At 41.6% G+C, this 13,037-nt stretch overlaps 1 pseudogene; it reads right to left on the reverse strand.

Annotated features, from left to right (window-relative positions):
* Positions 1–2,728: 2,728 nt before the first annotated feature.
* Positions 2,729–5,218, reverse strand: LOC117031520 (protein SET-like; annotated as a pseudogene).
* Positions 5,219–13,037: the final 7,819 nt, after the last annotated feature.

Below are 13,037 nucleotides of genomic sequence, written 5' to 3' on the forward strand. Positions count from 1 at the left end.
ATGTGCTAGTGCTGATGCTTCTCAGGTTAGGTACCTGGGAAAAGAAGGAAATACACCTTAAGAGATTTTTTTTTTTTAATCAAGGGAACACAACAAAAAAAAGTATAACTGTATGGTGGTAATGGATGTTAACTAGACAACTAGACCTATCGTGGTAATCATTTGCAATATACAAATATTGAATCATTCTGTTGTATACCTGAAACTGTAATATAATATCATATAATATGCCAATCATATGTTAATTTTTTAAAAATCAAGGGAAGTAAACACTTAGAAGGAATGGAGCAAATTGCCCAGGGAATATTAGGAAAAAGCCTTTTCTTTAAATCAATACTAGTTGGGTGTGAGATGTATCGCATTGTGATTTTTATTTTTGATTTAAAAAAAATTTTTTTTTATTCATTTCAGGTATACAAAGCAACGCAATAGTTAGACTTTTAAACCCTTCACAAAGTGGCAACCCACCCCCCCCCCCCCGCTACTACCCCTCTGACATCCCTCATAGCTGTCACAATACCACTGACTACCTTCCCCAGGCTGTGCTCCACATCCCGTGATTACATATACCTATATATTTGGTTATAGTTGACATTCAATATTATTCTACTTCAGCTTCAGGTGTATAGTGCATAGGTCAGGTATCTACACAGTCTATGACGTGATCCCCCTGATAAGTCCAGTGCCCATCTGGCACCTTACATAATCTTTACAACATTGCTGATTATATTCCCCATACTGTATTAAATATCAATTTGTATTTCTTAATCCCTTCACCTTTTTCATCCTGCCCCCAACCCCATTCCCATCTATCACCCTGATAGATCTGGTACCTATCTGGCACCATACCTACTTATTACAATATTATTGACTATATTCCTTATGCTATAACCTACATCCCCATGACTGCTATGTACCGTGTTTCCCCGAGAATAAGACCTAGCCAGATAATCAGCTCTAATGCATCTTTTGAAGTAAAAATTAACATAAGACCCAGTTTTATTTTACCATAATATAAGACTGGGTCTTATATAATATAACATAATATCCCATATCATATCATATCATATCATATCATATATCATATATAATACTCTGTCTTATTTTACTATAATATAAGACCCGGTCTTATATTAATTTTTGCTCCAAAAGATGCATTAGAGCTGATTGTCCAGATAGGTCTTATTTTCGGGGAAACATGGTAACAAACAGTTTGTACTTCTTAATCCCTTCCCCATCCTTAATGCCCCTCCCATTTTAAAATTCCTTGTAATACTGGCTTGATGGAATGAACTCCTTCAGCTTTTTCTTGTCTAGGAAGCTCGTTATCAGTCTATCAATTCTAAACGATAGCTCTGCTGAGTAATCTTGGTTGTACGTTGTTGCTTTTCATCACTTGGAGTATTTCCTGCCACTCTCTTCTTGCCTGAAAAATTTCTGTTGAGAAGTCAGCTGCCAATCTTATGGAGGCTCCCTTACAGGTAACTAACCACTTTTCTCTTGCTGCTTTTAGGATTCTCGCTGTGTCTTTAACCTTTGGCACTTTAATTATGATGTGTCTTGGTGTTGGCCTCTTTGCGTTTATCCTGTTTGGGCCTCTCTGTACTTCCTGGGCTTGTATGTCTATTTCCTTCATCAGGTTAGGGAAGTTTTCTGTCATTATTTCTTCAAATGGGTTTTTAATTACTTGCTCTCTCTCTTCTCCTTCTGGTACCCCTATAATGTGAATGTTGGTAAGCTTGATATTGTTCCGGAGGCCCCTTAAACTCTCCTAAATTTTTTGGATTCTTTTTTCTTTTTGCTGTTCTGGTTGGGTATTTTCTGCTACCTTATCTTCTACAACACTGATTGGATCCTCTGCTTCACCTAATCTACTGTTGGATCCCTATAATATATTCTTCATTTCTGTTATTGTACCCTTTATTACTGACTGATTCTTTTTCATGGTTTCCATCTCCATTTTTATGCTTCCTATCTCTCTGTTGAAGTTCTCCCTGAGATCAGTGAGCATTCTTTTTTTGTGTGTGTATACACATTTAGTTTTATTGTAACAAAGCAACTTGTACATTTTTAACGTTTAAAACTGAGCATCATCTTTCCTTTCCAGTGAAACAAAAAGAAAATTTAAAAATGAAGAGGAACAAAATTATAATAGAGGATGTCAATTCTGAGTAAGATCCTACAGCTTCTGCTGATTCTCCCATTGAGTGGCAGGGCTCAAGTCATCATTAGGAGAAACTTTTATTTTAAAAGTGTCATCTTAAACTGCAAGGATATCTGTTAAACATCACAAGTAAACGTGCCAAAGGAGAAGCCATGCGTCAAAATGCCCACTGAACCCACCCAAACATCTCAAACTCACCCTTTGCTGACCTTCTATAACCCCATTTTGTTTGTTTTCTGTTTTCTTTTTTTAAACAAGAGAAAGTAGACAGTTACCTATTGGGAAATGCTAACTGTCCACATTCACATAGAGACACAGTGTAATCTCTGAGCCCAATATACAGAGAAAGGAGGAAAAAAGCTAGAATTCTATGCACTACTACACAGGGGCCTAGCACCCTCCAGCTTCCAGCAGAGCTAAGGGAGCCGAAGGTTTTTCTTTTTCCCACAGAGCACAGTGATGTTGATTCCATAAAGTTTTTGTTGAGACAGGAAGGGATAAAAATGAATTTGGAACAGAAAGGGGCAGAGATTCTTTTCTGAATGTATTCTGCTCAAGTTATTTCCCCCCAAATAAGGTGAGAACCTTGGTGTAAAGGAGAGAAAAGAGACCTCAAAAACAGGGCGACTGAGCACAAGAGGAAAAAAAAAAAAAAGACTGCAACTTGCTCCCAGGGATTGGAGAAAATTAAAAAAGGTTGGAATCTATCCATGTTCTATTAGTCATCTTCTCCTTCATCTTCCTCTCCTTCCCCCCCATCATCATCTTCATCTTCTTCACCTTCATCCTCATCCCCTTCTTCATCAATATCTTCCAACCCTTCTTCCTCTTCTTCGTCATCATCATCTTCTTCTCCTTCCCTTTCTTGATCATCCACGTCAGGAACCAAGTAGTACTGTAGCGGATTTGGCCAAATATCATCTTGAATGACTTCTCCTAACTCATCTGCACCTGCATCAGAATGGTCAGTAAACCAGATAAAGAAGCTCTCTGGTTCCTCATGCTGTCTCTTCCTGCTGACTTTATTCTGTTTTTGACTTGAACGTTTCGTCAAATCCTTTCTAGATTTCCATTTGATTTCAGTGGACTTTGAAAAGATGGATCACCACTCTCATTCAGATGAAATTCTTTGGAGAGAACTTTATTTTCGAAGTAAGGATTTTCATCAAAATAAAAATCTATTCTGTAACCTGATTTTATATCTTCAAATTCTGTCACTTCAACTCTTGTCAAATAATGCAGTGCTTCTTCATCTTCTTCCCTAAGCAGTGCAGACACTTGTGGATGGTTGACAAATGTTGTTACCCCAAAATTTGGGATTTTGGCGATCAATTCGGACCTCTTCTGAAAAAATGGTTGGCAGAGTTTGTTATATTTCTGTTCTACTTTCAAAATCTCCTCACTGGCTTGTTCATTAAGTCAGTCTATTTCATTTTGTACTTCATCAATACGTTCAATTGCTTCTTGCTGTTCTTTTTCTCCCTTCGGCAAGTCCAGAGAGGTGGATGCCTTCTCCGGCGTGGGGGCAGGAGGCAGACTTGGTTTCTTCGTTTGAGGTGGGAATGAAGATTGGCGTTTGGGGGCTGTACTGAGGAAAGTCAGAGACCGAGACCCAAAGGAGAATGAACGTCAGGAAGAAGCTGAGAACTCGGTGAACATTCCTATTACCAGGGTTTGGAACTCTACAGCTGATAGATTGCTTATCTCCATTTTGCTTAGATCGTTTTCTGGAGCTTTGTCCGGAGCTTTGTTCTGTTCTTCCATTTGGGACATGTTTCTTTGTCTCCCCATTTTGGCAGCCTCCCTGTATTTGTTTCTATGTATTAGGTAGGATAGCTATGTCTTCTGGTCTTAGTAGAGTGGCCTTGTGTAGTAGGGGTGCTGTGGGGTTCAGTGGCGCAGTCTTTCTGGTCACCTGAGACATGCATTCTAGGTGTGTCCCTTTGTGTGGGTTGTGTGTGCCCTCCTCTTGTAGGTGAGCCTTGGTTGATACCTGCACAACAATGGGAGGGACTGACCCTTGGGCTCACTGGTTGTGAGGACTGGCCTTGACTACAGTGGAAGGGTTGTTGTGCAGGGGCTGATCCTACGGAGCAGGATCTGTCTCAGCAGGACTCTGGTAAATGCCCAATCTGTCCTTTGGGTGTGTCATACTCGGAGGCTGCTGGGTAATGCTCCAGCTCATTTTGAAGCTGGCCATTGGGGGCACCTGCCCCAGGACCACCTTGGAGGGGATCCGCTGTAGGTCAAGTTCAGCCACAGCCCGTGCCCAACCCAGGGTCACCCAGCAGGAGCCACGAAGAAATCTGCAGATGGCTGCCATCCGTGCTGTGCTTGGAAGTGCCTTGAGACGCCAAGCTGTGAACCAAAGCCGGCTGCTGCTAGTGCCGACTTAGGGCTGCTCGGCTAGAGCCGCTCAAGCCAGATGCTACTTGTCTGGGTTCCTCAAACCTTTGAGAGACCCTAGGAAAGTCTGCAGCTTGAACCAAGACAGGCAGTCGGCACAAAAAAGCCACTGAAAGTGGCTTGGGAATGCCTGAAAGTTGGGCAGGGTTGGGTCTCGAATCCCCAGGGCGTGATGAACGAAGGGCGGAGACTCAGATATGGTGGCCGCCTGTGTCCCCATGCAGGGAAGGGGGAGGACTCAGCAAAGAAATAATGGCCTCCCCTGTCCAGGAGAAAGCTGCCTCTCCAGCCCCTGTCCCAAGCCAGACAGTTCAATTCTCCACCATACATCCCTGCCACCTTTCCAGCTGCTGCCCTAGCACTGGAGCTCAGAGCCAGTGATTCCGTTGGTGGGTAGGTCCGCGCACAGTCCCTGTAAGAGGAGCGCCTGTGAGTGCAGCTGCGTTCAGTCTCACTGAGTCACAATCTCCACTGGTTTTCACAACCAGACATCATGGGGACTTCTCTCTCCAGCACTGGAACCCTGGTCTGCGGTGGGACTGGGCTCTCTTGCTCCTCTGAGGAATGGGGGGGTGGACCCCCACAGCTGAACTACCCCTCCCGATTGTTAATGGTCACACGCGGGTGTAGGACCAGCGCGTTTCGCATCGCTGCCCTTCCCACCAGTCTGGAGGTGGCTTCTTCTGTGTGTCCTGAGTTGAAAGGCTTCAGTCCAGCTTGATTTTAGGCAATTCTCAATAATGGTTGTTTTGTAGGTTAGTTGTAATTTTGATGTGGTTGTGAGAGAAGGTAAACACAGCGTTCACCTACTGCGCCACCTTGGTTGTCCCCCCCCCCTTGTGATTTTAATTTGCATTTCCCCCGTGACTAATCATGTTGACCATGTTTTTATGTGCTAATTAACTATGCCTTCTCCATCTTTGGTGAAATATCTATTCAACTAATTTGCTCATTTTTTAATGGGGTTGTTTATCTTTTTATTATTGAGTTTTAAGAGTTCTTATTCTGAAGACAAGTCCTTTATCAAACACATGATATGCAAATATTTTCACCCAGTCTGTGACTTGTCTTTTTATTTTCTTAATGGTGTCTACGGAAGCATAAAATTTTTGAATTTTGATCAAGTACAATTTATCGAATTTTTTCTGTTATGGATAGTGCTTTTAGGGTGTTACAGCTTAGAACTCTTTGCCTAGCCAAGGGAAGACCTGTTTCATACAGTTGGAGAAGGGAGGATAAGTTGCTTGCTGTAGGAGGCGACATTTCTATGTATTGATGTGATTTTAGAAATAGCTTTCTGAATGCTTTTTGAGGGATTTGACAACATATCTGATGAGAAATCATTTAGATTTGGTAATCAGTTTATAATGAGAATAAGGCTCTCCTAATGCAAGTACAAGCCTCCTAATTCTCACCTACTTCCAGGGAGCCAGCTAACTGTAGGATCAAGAAGTCTTAAGTGATTTTTAGGGGCACAGAAAAGGTCCTGCCTGTACAAAAGTTTTCTTCACTAGCTCTTTCTGGTACCTGAAATTTTTGCCTTTGAGAATCATATGTTTTGGGTTGAAGCAATTGCTCTGCAAAGTGCTTGTGAAATTGATCTTAGCATAACATTTCATTGAATATGTGCCTTGTCTTTCTAAATGATTGTAAACTCCAAGATGGCTGAAATCATATTTTATTTTTGCATGAGTTTTGAAATTTGGGCCTCTGTGTTCATGGTCTGTAGGGCTCTATCTGTGGGAAAGGCAACCTGGATTGATGGTATGTTCTTGCTTCTGCTAGACACCACCAAGGGTGTTGACAGCCCAGAAACACTTCTTGGTATTAATATGTCTGAATGGCGGTTCCCAGCCCTCACAGCTGGTATAAATTACACCACCAAAACTCTGTGAGGACAGGATTGTGGTTACAAATGTTCATGGAAGATATCTTCCTTACACCTTACCCCTGCCTCCAAAACCAAGGCCCAGGTACACAAGCTTCCTTGTCATCTTGGCCAAGGGGTGTGATTTTTCTAGTCCATACTTTATTCAGGTGTATCCTTTTAAAAGCCCCAGCTTTCTGTTGGGGTATCAATTCCAACTCAGTTTTCAGGGAGAACCAAAAGGCTTATGTCCTAGTCCTGTGATAGTCTTAAAAGACAAGCCCCCGGGTCACTAAAATAGGTACAACCAACACCAGAATACCCAAAGAACCCCTTCTCTAACTCTCAGTTTTTTAGCTTCTTCTTTGGTTTTGACCTCTGGGGAAATGTTCATACTACCCAAAGCAATCTAAAGATTCAATATACTTCATATCAAAAGACCAATGGTAGTTTTCACAGAACTAGAACAATTAATCCTACAATTTATATAGAACCACAAAAGACTCTGAATAGCCACAGCAATCTTGAGAGAGAAGGACAAAGTTGGAGGTCTCACACTACCTGATATTAAACTATCCTACAAGGCCATAATAATCAAAAGAGCGTGGTACTGGCATAAAAATTGACACATAGATCAATGGAACAGAATAGAGAGCCCAGAAATAAACCCACACCTATAGGGTCAATTAATCTATGACAAAGGAGGCAAAATATACAATGGGGTAAAGACAATCTATTCAATAAATGGTGTTGGGGAAACTGGACAGATACATGCAAAAAAAATGAAACTAGACCATTTTCTTACTTCCTTATTATCTTGTCAGCTATGAATTTATAGGATATTTATAACATGTTATCCAGAATTTATAAGTCTTTTGTTGTGGGAAGTTGTTCAAAGCATCTATCCTGCCATTCTTTGGGGAAATGGAAATCAGTCAAGAACCATGAGTTTATCAGTCTTTGGATTTTCCTCAATATCCAACACAATATTTTTATACAGAGGCTAGTGGCTTAATCATAAATAATGGTTGAATGAATGTCTGTACTATTCTCAAGGGAAAACATATGATCACATGAAAATGGATTTGTGTATCACAGCTCAATTTCAAACTAAAGCCAAATTCAATCTCCTAAGGGAGGCAACGCATGACAGGGCAGTTTTAATGGAGATTAGGGAAGAAATGGAGGAGCGGCAAGATTGAAAATCAAGGGGAGATGTTCAGGAAAGCTATGCCCATGCCCGGCAGGTTCCTCAGTGGGCCCAGGGGAGGAGGGGGTGGGGCTGTCAGAAGACCGTCACTGGAATTCAAGGTCACTGTAGTTCAAGAGAGGAGTTTCTGTCAACCCTGTCCCAACTTTTGTAATTTGGAAAGTTTCTTGAGTATCACTTTTTCATTCATAAAGTCTCTAAAAGTTTGGATAAAAAGAGTTAGCCATGTGTACACAGAAGTTAAGCTCTCTTTTCTATTTTTTTTTTTGTTTGTTTTTTTTAAAGAGAAAAGAGTCCTTTGGGGAAAATAGGAAGAAAAAATAAATCCCAGATCTTCTCTCCATATTTTGGGGAAGAGAGTCTTAGAAAAGACAGCCATGTTTATTCACTTTTAATAAATATTTGTTGAATGCCTACTAGGTGCTGGGCTCTGTGCTGGACACTAAGGCTATAGCTGCGAAACATGGCAGACAGAGAACTTGCTCTCATGACACATAATCATAGAAATAAATGTGTATGTACAGATTGTGAGGAGTGTTAAGAACGAAAGTCCATTAAAAGATGTGGTGACAGATTATGACCAGGGCTCAAGGAGGTTTTCTCTAGGGAGGTAACTCTATGTAGAGACCTGAATTACGAGGCCAAGTAGTCAGGCCCAGAGTGTGCAAAGAATAAACGGTTACAGGGAACAGCATGTGTGGTGTCTCATTAGTAATACTCTTAGTAATATTTGCAGAAAATACTGGAGCTTTTGCTTCATTATAATCAGACTTGACATTGAGCAGCATTTTGTGGTTTACTGAATGTTTTCCTGAAGTGGGGCAGTCTTTCGTCATTATTCCCACTTTTAAGATGAAGGCACCAAGGCTTTGAGTTGTCCAGTTACCTGCCCAGGTCACATATTTTAAAGAGGGATGGAGCTGGAGGCAATGCTCTGGTTGTTTAAGAAGCTCATGTTTAAAAGGAAACTTTGAAAGTTCCCCATAAACAAGCGGGTTTATTTCAGGCAGTAGTCTGGCAGCTCATTTGACGCGCAACAGAAATAACTAGCGGTTTCTTGAAATAAATGGTGTTTTGAATAGGACAGAGGCTCAGAAGGAAGAGGTCCTGGCTGTAGATCTAACTGTAAGTCATCATCATAAATATAACTTGTTTCATCAAGGCTGTGATAAGGTTCTTCTGGGCAGGATGAACCCAGGGGCGGCTGTGGAGGGAGTGCGCAGGTTTGGCTGTCAGAAATTGAGTAATGCAATGTTAGTGCTACAGCTATTGACCACAGAACACATCTCTATGGAAATTACTTTTAATGCTGAGTTACTACAACTTAATGGACACAGTTTTTTTTTTTTTTTAAAGATTGGCGAAATCCAAGAACACAAACTCCTCTCATCATTCATAAAATTAAAGATGGAACAGCAAAAAGGCTGGAAACCAACCTAATCGATATAAAACACTGTGTTGTGTCTTTCCTCTTGTTGCTAGAGATGCTTAAATATGTTCTGCAAAAGGGCCTAAAGAGTGCTCTTCACCTTTTTTGTGCATTATCACCCCCTAGGAGAATATTTTAATAAATTTAAATCAATTAATTAAAAAACAAATTATATAATATAAAATGTATAACATATCATTTCATTTCTTCCTAATGAGAGAAATTAAATAAAAGGAATAAGATTTTATCAGATAGGCTTTGAGTTTAGAGGACCACTAGCCATTGTAATACCTAGGATATTTTTGTCACCCAAGAACCAATTTTCTTCTATTCTCCTATTGAAAATTCATGACCTAAAAGAGACGCAAAGAAAACGCCCGCGCGCGCGCGCACACACACACACACACATACCATAAAGCTAAGTTATCCCATGGTCTTTAAAGGATTATACTAAATGGAACTCAAATGGTCATTGTGCTGGTTAATTTTATATGTCATCTTGGCTGGGTTATGAGGCCCAGTTGTTTGGTCAAAGACTAGTCTAGATGTTGCTGTGAAAGTATTTTGTAGATGTAATGAATATTTACAATCAGTTGGCTTTAAGTAGATCACCTTCCTCAATGTGGGTGGTTCTCATCCAATCAGTTGAGGGGCATAAAAGCAAACACAGTTTTCCCTAAGAAGGAATTCTGTTTAAAGGGTATAACACAGCGATACTGTGGGAGCGTCCAGCCTGTCGGCCTGCTGTACAGATTTCAGGCTCTCCAACTCCCACAGTTGCATTGGTCTCTGTCTCTGTCTGTCTCTCTCGATCTAGCTCTAGCTCTATCATCTCTATCTCTCTCTCCCTCTCATTCTCTCCCTCAGCAATATATATGTTCAAAATCATCTTGATTTAAAAGCAGAAAAATAAAATTGAGTATCTTTTATGTGATGGTTATTAGCTATCATTTGACCCTTCTAATAACGCTGTGAGGTAGGTAAAATCGCCTCCATTTCATGGATGAGGAAACTGAGACATGAAAAGTTTAAGTAAAACTTGCCCAAGTTCAGGTAATTATGAATTGACAGGACCAAGATTTGAACCCAAGACTTGCTGACTTCAGAGCTCCCTGCTTTCCATACAGCACTTGCCCTCAGTGGACTTCACATAGCTCACTGATTGCAAAGTACATGGTTTCAGCGGGGCTCACAAACCAAAATGCTTCCTTAATATAATCTATAAGTGCTAATGATCACAGAACACTTGGCCAATACTGCAAGAAGTGTTTTGCTTGCATTATCCAACTAATCTTCATTAACAACCTTATGAAACATATACTATTACTGTTCACCCTTTATAAATTAAGAGGCTCTGAGAGGTTAAGTGCACTCAGCTTTTACGTAACAGAGCTGTGATTCTCACCTGTCTCTGTGCCCTCCAGTGCCCGACCGTCACCATCACAGGAGAGAGCTTTCTCTGAAGTTGTCCTTAGGGTCTAGGCAGAGTTTGTCCTTGGGCCCATATTATCTCCTTTCTCCTCCTGTTCCCCTCCTGGCTTATTCTTCCCAACCCCTTTGTTCCCATTCCTCACTGCAAAACCTATTTTGTCCTGGCTCAGGGCTAGGAAGCAATCTAATAAACAGCTGTTATTGGTTTGGGATTCCTATCATTTGCCTTTCAACAAAGAATATCTGGAAACCCAAAACCATGACCCACAGGATAATTCCACGGGGGGGGGGGGGGGGGGAGGAATAGGGGTGGCGGGGGAGTTTCAGCCGGTGAGGGAGGTGTTTGGAGGCTGAATTAGGGCACTGATAGGCAGCGGATGACAGCCTCAGGTGGTGAATGGAGGGGAAGGAACAAAGGGACAATTTACAGAGGTGTGAGGAGGGCTAAGAGAAAACAGTTTGGGATGATGCAGCACTTCAGGGCTGCCAGCAGGAGTCATTACCACCTTGAAGAAACAAGGGGAGGAACCCAAGAGAGTTGCTGCAGCTGTGGAGAGGGCTGGCCAGGACTGTGCCTTCAGCAGAGACCCACTCACAGCCAGCCTCTGGTCACCCAACAGGGAGAAAACCAGGGGAAGAAATACCCCTTCTTGCCTTTCTGCTGCCCTCCGCGGTTGTATGATTGCTTCCCATGGACCACACCCGAACCAAAGCCAGAGGGTAAGGGGGCCTGCTCATGCTGTCCTTCGAGGCCAGTATCCCAGGACACAGAGAAGAGCGGGGCCGAGAGGACAGGGGTCCTGGAGGGCAGTGCTAAGACCTAGCACAGTGACCCTCCGTGACAGGTGAACGCAGGGCCAGTTTCATACATGAAGTGCACAAGACACCACAGTGTTCTCCGAGAGGCTGATAGAATAGCAGCGAAGGGCCCAGGCCATGGAGCTAGACTGCCTACCACTTCCTACCTTGGTGGCCTTGGACAAGTTACTTGAGCTCTCTGTGCCTTAGTTTCTGTATCTATAAAATGGGCATACTATTACCTACTCACAGGGTTGTTGTGAGGATTAAATGAGTTCTAGCTCTTGAACAAAGTCAGCCTCAGTTAGCACCACCCCTTCTCACATTCCAGGGTAAGGTCAGGTGGGAGGAAGCAATGTGCCCCCAGGATCCTCAAACGCAAGGGGGGAGACAGGCACACCAGCCCTTACCAACACAAAGGTGAAGTTAGCTGTCAACCAGGAAGGACTCGGCAGAAGAGGCTAAGTCTGCCCCTGGGGTTGGTCAGAGGCGGAGCCTTGAGCAAGTTCTTGCAGAAGAGATAATTTTCAGAAGGTGCTTTTTACTAATAGAACCACAGCTCATGGCCAGTGAGTATCAGTTGATAGTCCCAGGCCTGGAAGGAAGGAAAGGAGGAAGGGAGGAAGAAAGGAAGGAAGGAGGGAGGGAGGGAGGGAGGGAGGGAGGAAAGGAAGGAAAGAAAGGAGGGAAGGTAGTCCAATTGGGGATTAGAGAGATTAGATTTGTAGACTGCCAGAGGCCAGGAATCAACCCACCTTGAAATCGGGGCATGACTAAGCAGTGCAAAAAACAATCCAGTAGGTGGCATAAAAGGCCATTCATTTGGAGGAACTTCCATTCCTCATTGTCTTTTTTGATACTTGGGGAATGTTTTTTTTTTTTCCTTTTCACCCCCCTCATTTAACTACAGAACCAGGTAAATCCTTATCAAAAGACACACTGAACAATTAAAACACATCATTTTTCTTGTCCCTCTTCCCTCAGGGTTTTCTGGTCAAAATTCATGGCTTCCAGACATTTCTATGTGTACCTACCATCCATGTTATCAAATATATGATAGCCATTTCACTAATAGAGTCATGAGAAGTTTTATACGATGTTAGATTTTTTTATATGAGGTTAGTTTTTTTTTAAAAAAGAAAAAATCAAAGCAAGCTACTTAGAATGGATACAATAACTAAGCCCTTTCTTCAAAGCCAAATGCAAGTATGAGCCCAGGGTATTTACAGAAAGTTTGATTTACGTTGAGATGAACCTTCTAAACACAATTTTCATTACATAGTTTTCCAGAAGAAAGATAAAAAATAGGATACTTTTGCATGATTTAACGTGATCAGTTTCTCTTTGAATCAGGTCTAAAATTTCCCAAAGCAGATGCAAATGTTCTTACTTTCTTTAAGATCTACAGAGTTGGTTTACTAAGGAAACAAATGATGAATTTATCACAGTTTGGAGTATATAATAGGACTGTTCTTTTTATGTTCATGTGGGCATGTTGAAAGGAAAGGCAATAATTTAACTTTTTTTCATTATGAAATAGAATAATACTATAAAAAACATAAAAAAATATTAAAAGGAAGAGAAAAAAAAATCACCCTTAACCCCAGTACCATTGCCTTCCTTTTTGATGTATTGCCTTCCTTTTTCTTATGCATATTTTCATTCGTTCGTAGAACAGATATTCCCTGACCAAGTTCTATTCTGGGATCTGGGGATATCATTTTAAACAATA

Source organism: Rhinolophus ferrumequinum, chromosome 12 (assembly GCF_004115265.2).
Source record: "Rhinolophus ferrumequinum isolate MPI-CBG mRhiFer1 chromosome 12, mRhiFer1_v1.p, whole genome shotgun sequence".
Lineage (NCBI taxonomy): Eukaryota > Metazoa > Chordata > Mammalia > Chiroptera > Rhinolophidae > Rhinolophus > Rhinolophus ferrumequinum.